The 7,325-nt window shown below is 59.5% G+C and overlaps 2 non-coding genes across 2 annotated transcripts; both read right to left on the bottom strand.

Moving 5' to 3' along the window:
* Positions 1 to 288: 288 nt before the first annotated feature.
* Positions 289 to 441, bottom strand: LOC142767939 (5.8S ribosomal RNA). The gene has a single exon (XR_012885154.1). It is a non-coding gene; the product is annotated as a 5.8S ribosomal RNA (ribosomal RNA).
* A 1,719-nt stretch (positions 442 to 2,160) lies between these two features.
* Positions 2,161 to 3,975, bottom strand: LOC142767986 (small subunit ribosomal RNA). The gene has a single exon (XR_012885192.1). It is a non-coding gene; the product is annotated as a small subunit ribosomal RNA (ribosomal RNA).
* Positions 3,976 to 7,325: the final 3,350 nt, after the last annotated feature.

Genomic DNA, 7,325 nt, shown 5'->3' with positions numbered 1-7,325 from the left:
GCCCGGTCGCAGAGAGGAGTACGCAACCTCGACCGCACTTTCCCTGCAGGCTTCCTTCCGACTCGAAGTCCTGCGGCGGTCTCAACGAGGTGCCACATCCTCAATGCAGTCGGTCGCCCCCGTTTCGGTTGGGCTCTGGCACGACGGTCGCCACCGTCTCGCCCTTGAGTGGCCGCTGTTGGCGCTCGCTGTGAGGTGTTCAGCGTGCTGTCCGTGTTGCCGACGCGGTCAAAACGAGTCGACGGCTCACGTTCCCTTGTGCGCCGAAGGCTCTCTTGATATGTGATCCGACCCTCAGACAGACGAAGCCAAGGGAAGACCCAAGGCCGCAATGTGCGTTCAAAGAATCAGTGCTCAGTGTGTCCTGCAATTCACACCAAGTCTCGCAGCTGGCTGCGTTCTTCATCGACCCGAGAACCGAGTGATCCACCGCTTAGAGTCGTGAAAAAGTGTTTGTTCAATTCCGTACAGTCAAAACCAAACGTTTCTGGCACTCGGCCAAACAGTGGCCAAGAAGGGCGCTTTTCAGCGCACGCTTGGACTCCAAAACTCTGCCGCGCCTTTTTCGGCTGCCGCAAATCGAGCAAACGGTGTGTTTCGGACGGCGTTTCGCTTCCGCTACTTGCGAGTGCTTTCGTGGTCCACCCCTCTATAAATACTCGGGAGGCGTCGAAGCCGGTTCTCCAAGCCGGACCCGTAGGTATCGTTGTGTGCTCGCTCTCATTGGCCCGCCTAACCAGAAAATGCCTGCGGTACACCCATTTGGATAAGAGTGCACGCAGATGCGGGCCTCGACGGCTACACATTTCCTCGGGCGGCCGCCTCCCGGCCTCCGTGGAGCGCGGGATGCACGGTCCCATCGACAAGCCTCTCCCGTTTTTACCGTGGCGTCGCGGTTCACCACGGCGGGCGGGTCGGTCTCCTCCGCATAAAAAGGGGGACCCCCGCTTTTTGTTCCACGAAATCGCACAAGCTTTTTTCGCATCCACGGTTTGCCACCGCACACCAAAATGCCGATCCGGCTGCCTACTTTAGCCAACAGGTGGAGCCAGGCGCGCCGTACTTGCGCGGCACTTCCCACGTCCACCGAAGTCGGTGCCAAGGACCACTTCCGGCGCCGGAGCCGCGTACGAGCCTACTCGAGGCGGAAGAACGAAGCCAGCAAGGGCCTGGCCGCAAGTGCGTTCAATTGTCGGGACGTCCAAGTCCCTCGTTCTTCCGTGCTTCCTCTTTCGGCAAGTCGTTGCGGCACCTTCCCAAAGCGCGCAGACCCGCTAATCGCGACGAGCGCGACGTGGCCGTGCCGCCTTTCCCTCGGCAGCAAGCAAAACGCCTGGCAACGTCGACGCTCCCCTAACCGCGATCTCGCACCGTGTTTCGTGTGGCGAATTCAAAAGCCGGCCGGCGCTGCTGCAACCATTACGGTCGGTACGCATACGCCGCGGAGGGCGGGACGGTCATCGGAGCGTGCGGTTCCTCCATCGAGTACTGCGCACCTCGGCCGTCGCATCGCCGTGCCATGACCGGCCGCGCGTCAACGCGAACCGGTGCCAGCGAGATCCCTCGCCTGCAAGAACCGACCGGCAGCCTCCGTCACCCGAGGACGCGGAGGCGCTTGCCGCGGACGGCGGGACGGTATGCACTGGTGCACAGCGGACCCGTCACATCGCCAGTTCCTTGACCGACCGCCGACGCTTGTGCCGTTCCTCTCGTACTTGGCAGTCGCCGCGCGATTGTCGGGTCTCGTTCTTGCACGCTCGAACGGTCGGGAGGGCACTCGGCTGGCGTTTCGGGAACGCGCAGCCTCGCCTTCTACCGACGTAACCACGACTCGCCGTTCGCGCTCCGCCGCTCCTGTTTACAGTACTAGGCGGTCCCGCAGCGGTCGGGTCGCGCATTTCGAGCGCTTCGAGCCACGGTGCAGTGGCGGGTCGAAAGCCGACCTATGAGTGCGTTGCGCCGTTTGTACCCGCGTCCGCCACCTGGCCGACCGTCCAAGGTCGCGGTGTTGGCGTCCGCTGGGCGCAACAATTTGTCACGGGGTGCCGCTCCACATTCAGGCAGCCCCGTGGGGAAAAGCCGACCCCGCGTCCAAACGGGGTCAGCGGCAGAAAGTGTCGGGCGCAGACGCAGCTGAGGCGCTCACCCTTCACAATCCGTTAATGATCCTTCCGCAGGTTCACCTACGGAAACCTTGTTACGACTTTTACTTCCTCTAAATGATCAAGTTTGGTCATCTTTCCAACAGACCGGCGCAACCGAAAGGCCGCGCCGGACATCGGTCCGAAGACCTCACTAAATCATTCAATCGGTAGTAGCGACGGGCGGTGTGTACAAAGGGCAGGGACGTAATCAACGCGAGCTTATGACTCGCGCTTACTGGGAATTCCTCGTTCAAGGGGAACAATTGCAAGCCCCTATCCCAATCACGAAAGAAGTTCCACGGGTTACCCAGTCTTTTCAGACAGGGATAAAGACACGCTGCTTCCTTCAGTGTAGCGCGCGTGCGGCCCCGGACATCTAAGGGCATCACAGACCTGTTATTGCTCTGTTTCGTGCGGCTAGGAGCCGCTTGTCCCTCTAAGAAGGTTGTAAGGTGCTGGGAACCCCGCACCTATTTAATAGGCTAGAGTCTCGTTCGTTATCGGAATTAACCAGACAAATCGCTCCACCAACTAAGAACGGCCATGCACCACCATCCACCGAATCAAGAAAGAGCTCTCAATCTGTCAATCCTCCCAGTGTCCGGGCCGGGTAAGTTTTCCCGTGTTGAGTCAAATTAAGCCGCAGGCTCCACTCCTGGTGGTGCCCTTCCGTCAATTCCTTTAAGTTTCAGCTTTGCAACCATACTTCCCCCGGAACCCAAATACTTTGGTTTCCCGGAAGCTGCCCGCCGAGTCATTTGAGTAACTCAGGCGGATCGCTGGTTGGCATCGTTTATGGTCAGAACTAGGGCGGTATCTGATCGCCTTCGAACCTCTGACTTTCGTTCTTGATCAATGAAAACATTCTTGGCAAATGCTTTCGCAGTAGTTCGTCTTGCGACGGTCCAAGAATTTCACCTCTAGCGCCGCAATACGAATGCCCCCGTCCGTCCCTCTTAATCATTACCTCGTATTCCAAAAACCAACAGAACAGAAACGAGGTCTTGTTCTATTATTCCATGCAAGTTTATTCAGGCGACTCGCCTGCGTTGAGCACTCTAATTTTTTCAAAGTAAAAGCACCGGCCATCTCGAGGCACACAATGAAGTGCACCAAGAAAGAACCGGCATGATGTTCAGTCCGAGCCGTCGCATCGGGTAGATGCACTACTCGTCTGGAACTGAGATCCAACTACGAGCTTTTTAACCGCAGCAGCTTTAGTATACGCTATTGGAGCTGGAATTACCGCGGCTGCTGGCACCAGACTTGCCCTCCAATTGATCCTCGTTAAAGGATTTAGAGTGTACTCATTTCAATTACGGGGCCTCAAAAGAGTCCCGTATTGTTATTTTTCGTCACTACCTCCCCGTGCCGGGAGTGGGTAATTTGCGCGCCTGCTGCCTTCCTTGGATGTGGTAGCCGTTTCTCAGGCTCCCTCTCCGGAATCGAACCCTGATTCTCCGTTACCCGTAACAACCATGGTAAGCAAGTAACCTACCATCGAAAGTTGATAAGGCAGACACTTGAAAGAAACGTCGCCGGCTCGTGGCCATGCGATCAGCACAAAGTTATCCAGAGTCACCACACAATACGGGCCGAAACCCGATCGATCTTGGTCTAATAAAAGCACCCGTTACCCAAAGGGCTCCAGGCTCACTGCATGTATTAGCTCTAGAATTGCCACAGTTATCCAAGTAGGAAGAAACGATCTAAGGAACCATAACTGATTTAATGAGCCATTCGCGGTTTCGCCTTATTTCGGCATGTACTTAGACATGCATGGCTTAATCTTTGAGACAAGCATATGATTACTGGCAGGATCAACCAGGTAATCGTTCGACTGCGCGTCCGTCCTCGCCTTCGGCGGGCCGGACGCAGTCTGTGTGCGGCGGAGGCCACCTTCAGGCGCCCCAACACGCTTATTTTGCACTCCGAGATGACGGCGTTCGAGCTCGCTACGGCACAACCTTCCCGAAAGACGAGTGGGAGCCGTGCGGCAAGAAGCACGTTCATGCTCGCTCTTTTTCGTTGCATCGACTCGGTCGCGCCGTGCGGGTTGCCCAAGCCCGCTGCACTGTCGGTGGACCGGCCGGAACTAGCAACGGAGCCGAGACTGCAAAGCCGCCAGACGACGGGTCACGCCCGCGTCTTCGGCGCTTTCGCATCTGAATCGCCCGAGGACGACACGGAACACACCTCGATATCGTGGTAAAACGGCACCGTCCGACAACCAGCCCCTAACGCATCAAGCGGATGAGGCTGCAGACGACTGCCGTGGATTCCCCTGGAGCAGACCCGAGGACACGCTTGACGAGGCCGAAGCCCGCCGCATATCAGACACCCGGTCGCTTTCGCGTACGCCGCTCACGAGAACCCCCACATAATAGCAGCGATAAGTACCCAGACCTCCTTGGGCACTAATACGAGCGTACTCGAGAAAATTTCACCGCGGGTGTGCCCCGAAACGTGTGGCACGTTGAGCGTGCCACAAGTCTACGTCGCTCTCAAACCCGCCGAGGTCGTAGAATTTGCGACCCTACTCACGAAATTCCCACCGAGGATACGGCCGCAAACGTACCGCACCTTGGGTAGGCCACGAGTTTGTGCAACACTACGCTGACGGCACAGCACCGAGGTCGTACGCGCACGCACGGGAAAATTCCGCCGCGGTTTCTGCCGAAAACGTGAGGCACCACGACTCTCCGCAAGTTCGCGTCGACTGCGAAAGACCGAAGTCGTGAACGACGTGTCCGCTACTCGCTGCCGACACGCTGGACACCAAACGTACAACGACTCGACGGCGTCGTAGAGGCCCACGACGCGGTTTTCCTTAACGACGTCTCGGCGTGGCACCGACAGGTTAGAACGGCCGACCAACGTTCCCTGTCCGCCGTTCGGCTCAGTCGAAGGGCTCGGCGACTTCGGCAACGCTGCGAAGCCGCACGGTGACGCACGCCATGTCCCCATTTTTTTTTGTCTTTCTGCGTCTGCCGGGGTGCCCCTATAATAGCAGCGATATGCACCCAGACCGCCGTGGGTCGCTCGCCCCGGCTGACGTGGTTTTTCGTACTCCTGCGGCGGTCGGCGTCAAGCACGTCCAAATACGCTACTTTCGTGGGCGCATTCACGCTCTTTCGCTTCGCCGGAGTGCCAGCACTCACTCTGCCAAAAACGGCGAACATCCGAGCGGCGGTTCCCACTTTTGCGTCGGCGTCGCAAACCCCGCCCCGGCAGACGAGGTTTGCCGTACTCGTGCGACGGTGGCCGGCGGGCACGTCGAAAGACGCCGATATCGTGCGCGAATTGGCGCACCTTGGCTTCACCGGAGTGCCGCCACTGACTCCTCCAAAAACGGCGAAGATCCGAGCGGCGCTTCCCACTTTCGCATCGGCGTCCCGAACTCCGCCCCGGCTGACGCGGTTTACCGTACTCGTGCGACGGTCGCCGGCGAGCACGTGGAAAGACGCCGATATCGTGCCCGAATCGGCTCCGTTCGGCTTCGCCGGAGTGCCAGCACTGGCTCGGCGAAAGACGACGAACATCCGAGCGACGGTTCTCACTATTGCGTACGCGTCGCAAACCCCGCCCCGGCAGACGCACTTTGCCGTACTCGTGCGACGGTCGCCGGCGAGCACGTAGAAAGACGCCGATATCGTGCCGGAATCGGCCCCGTTTGGCTTCGCCGGAGTGCCAGCACTCACTCGGCCACAAACGGCGAACATCCGAGCGGCGGTTCCCACTTAGCCGTCGGCGTCCCGAACTCCGCCCCGGCAGACGCGGTTGCCGAGCTCGTGCGACTAGCGACCGCGAAGCCGTCTCGCGACGCCGCTTTCGTGCGCGGCTCCCACTGCGACCTGGGTCACCCGAGGTCGACGAGCAAAAAAGAATGTCGAAAAAATTTTTTTTTTTTTTGCGTCTGCCGGGGTGCCCCTATAATAGCAGCGATAAGCACCCAGACCGCCATGGGTCGCTCGCCCCGGCTGACGTGGTTTTTCGTTTTCCTGCGGTGGTCGTCGTCAAGCACGTCCAAACACGCCACTTTCGTGGGCGCATTCGCGCTCTTTCGCTTCGCCGGAGTGCCAGCACTCACTCTGCCAAAAACGGCGAACATCCTAGTGGCGGTTCCCACTTTTGCGTCGGCGTCGCCAACCCCGCCCCGGCATACGCGGTTTGCCGTACTCGTGCGGCGGTGGCCGGCGGGCACGTCGAAAGACACCGATATCGTGCGCGAGTCGATGCTTCTTGGTCTCGCAGGAGGGCCGCCACTCACTCCTGCAAAAACGGCGAAGATCCGAGCGGTGCTTCCCACTTTTTCGTCGGCGTCGCAAACCTCGCCCCGGCAGACGCGCTTTGCCGTACTCGTGCGACGGTCGCCGGCGAGCACGTCGAAATACGCCGATATCGTGCCCGAATCGGCCCCGTTTCGCTTCGCCGGAGTGCCAGCACTCGCTCGGCCAAAGACGACGAACATCCGAGCGACGGTTCCCACTATTGCGTACGCGTCGCAAACCCCGCCCCGGCAGACGTGGTTTGCCGTACTCGTGCGGCGGTGGCCGGCGGGCACGTCGAAAGACACCGATATCGTGCACGAATTGGCGCTCCTTGGCTTCACCGGAGTGCCAGCACTCACTCGGCCAAAACCGGCGAACATCCGAGCAGCGGTACCCACTTAGCCGTCGGCATCCCGAACTCCGCGCCGGCTGACGCGGTTGCCGAGCTCGTGCGACTAGCGACCGCGAACGCGTCTCGCGACGCCGCTTTCGTGCGCGGCTCCCATTGCGACCTGGGTTACCCGAGCTCGACCAGCAAAAAAGAAGGTCGAAAAAAAAATTTTTTTTTCTGCGTCTGCCGGGGTGCCCCTATAATAGCAGCGATAAGCACCCAGACCGCCGTGGGTCGCTCGCCCCGGCTGACGTGGTTTTTCGTACTCCTGCAGCGGTCGCCGTCAAGCACGTCCAAATACGCCACTTTCGTGGGCGCATTCGCGCTCTTTCGCGTCGCCGGAGTGCCAGCACTCACTCTGCCAAAAACGGCCAACATCCGAGCGGCGGTTCCCACTTTTGCGTCGGCGTCGTAAACCCCGCCCCGGCAGACGCGGTTTGCCCTACTCGTGCGACGGTCGCCGGCGAGCGCGTCGAAAGACGCCGATATCGTGCGCTAATTGGCGCTCCTTGGCTTCTC

Source organism: Rhipicephalus microplus, chromosome 7, assembly GCF_043290135.1.
Source record: "Rhipicephalus microplus isolate Deutch F79 chromosome 7, USDA_Rmic, whole genome shotgun sequence".
NCBI classification, from domain to species: domain Eukaryota; kingdom Metazoa; phylum Arthropoda; class Arachnida; order Ixodida; family Ixodidae; genus Rhipicephalus; species Rhipicephalus microplus.
The sequence above is the reverse complement of the archived record's forward strand: the minus strand, read 5'-3'. Positions and strand labels throughout refer to the sequence as shown.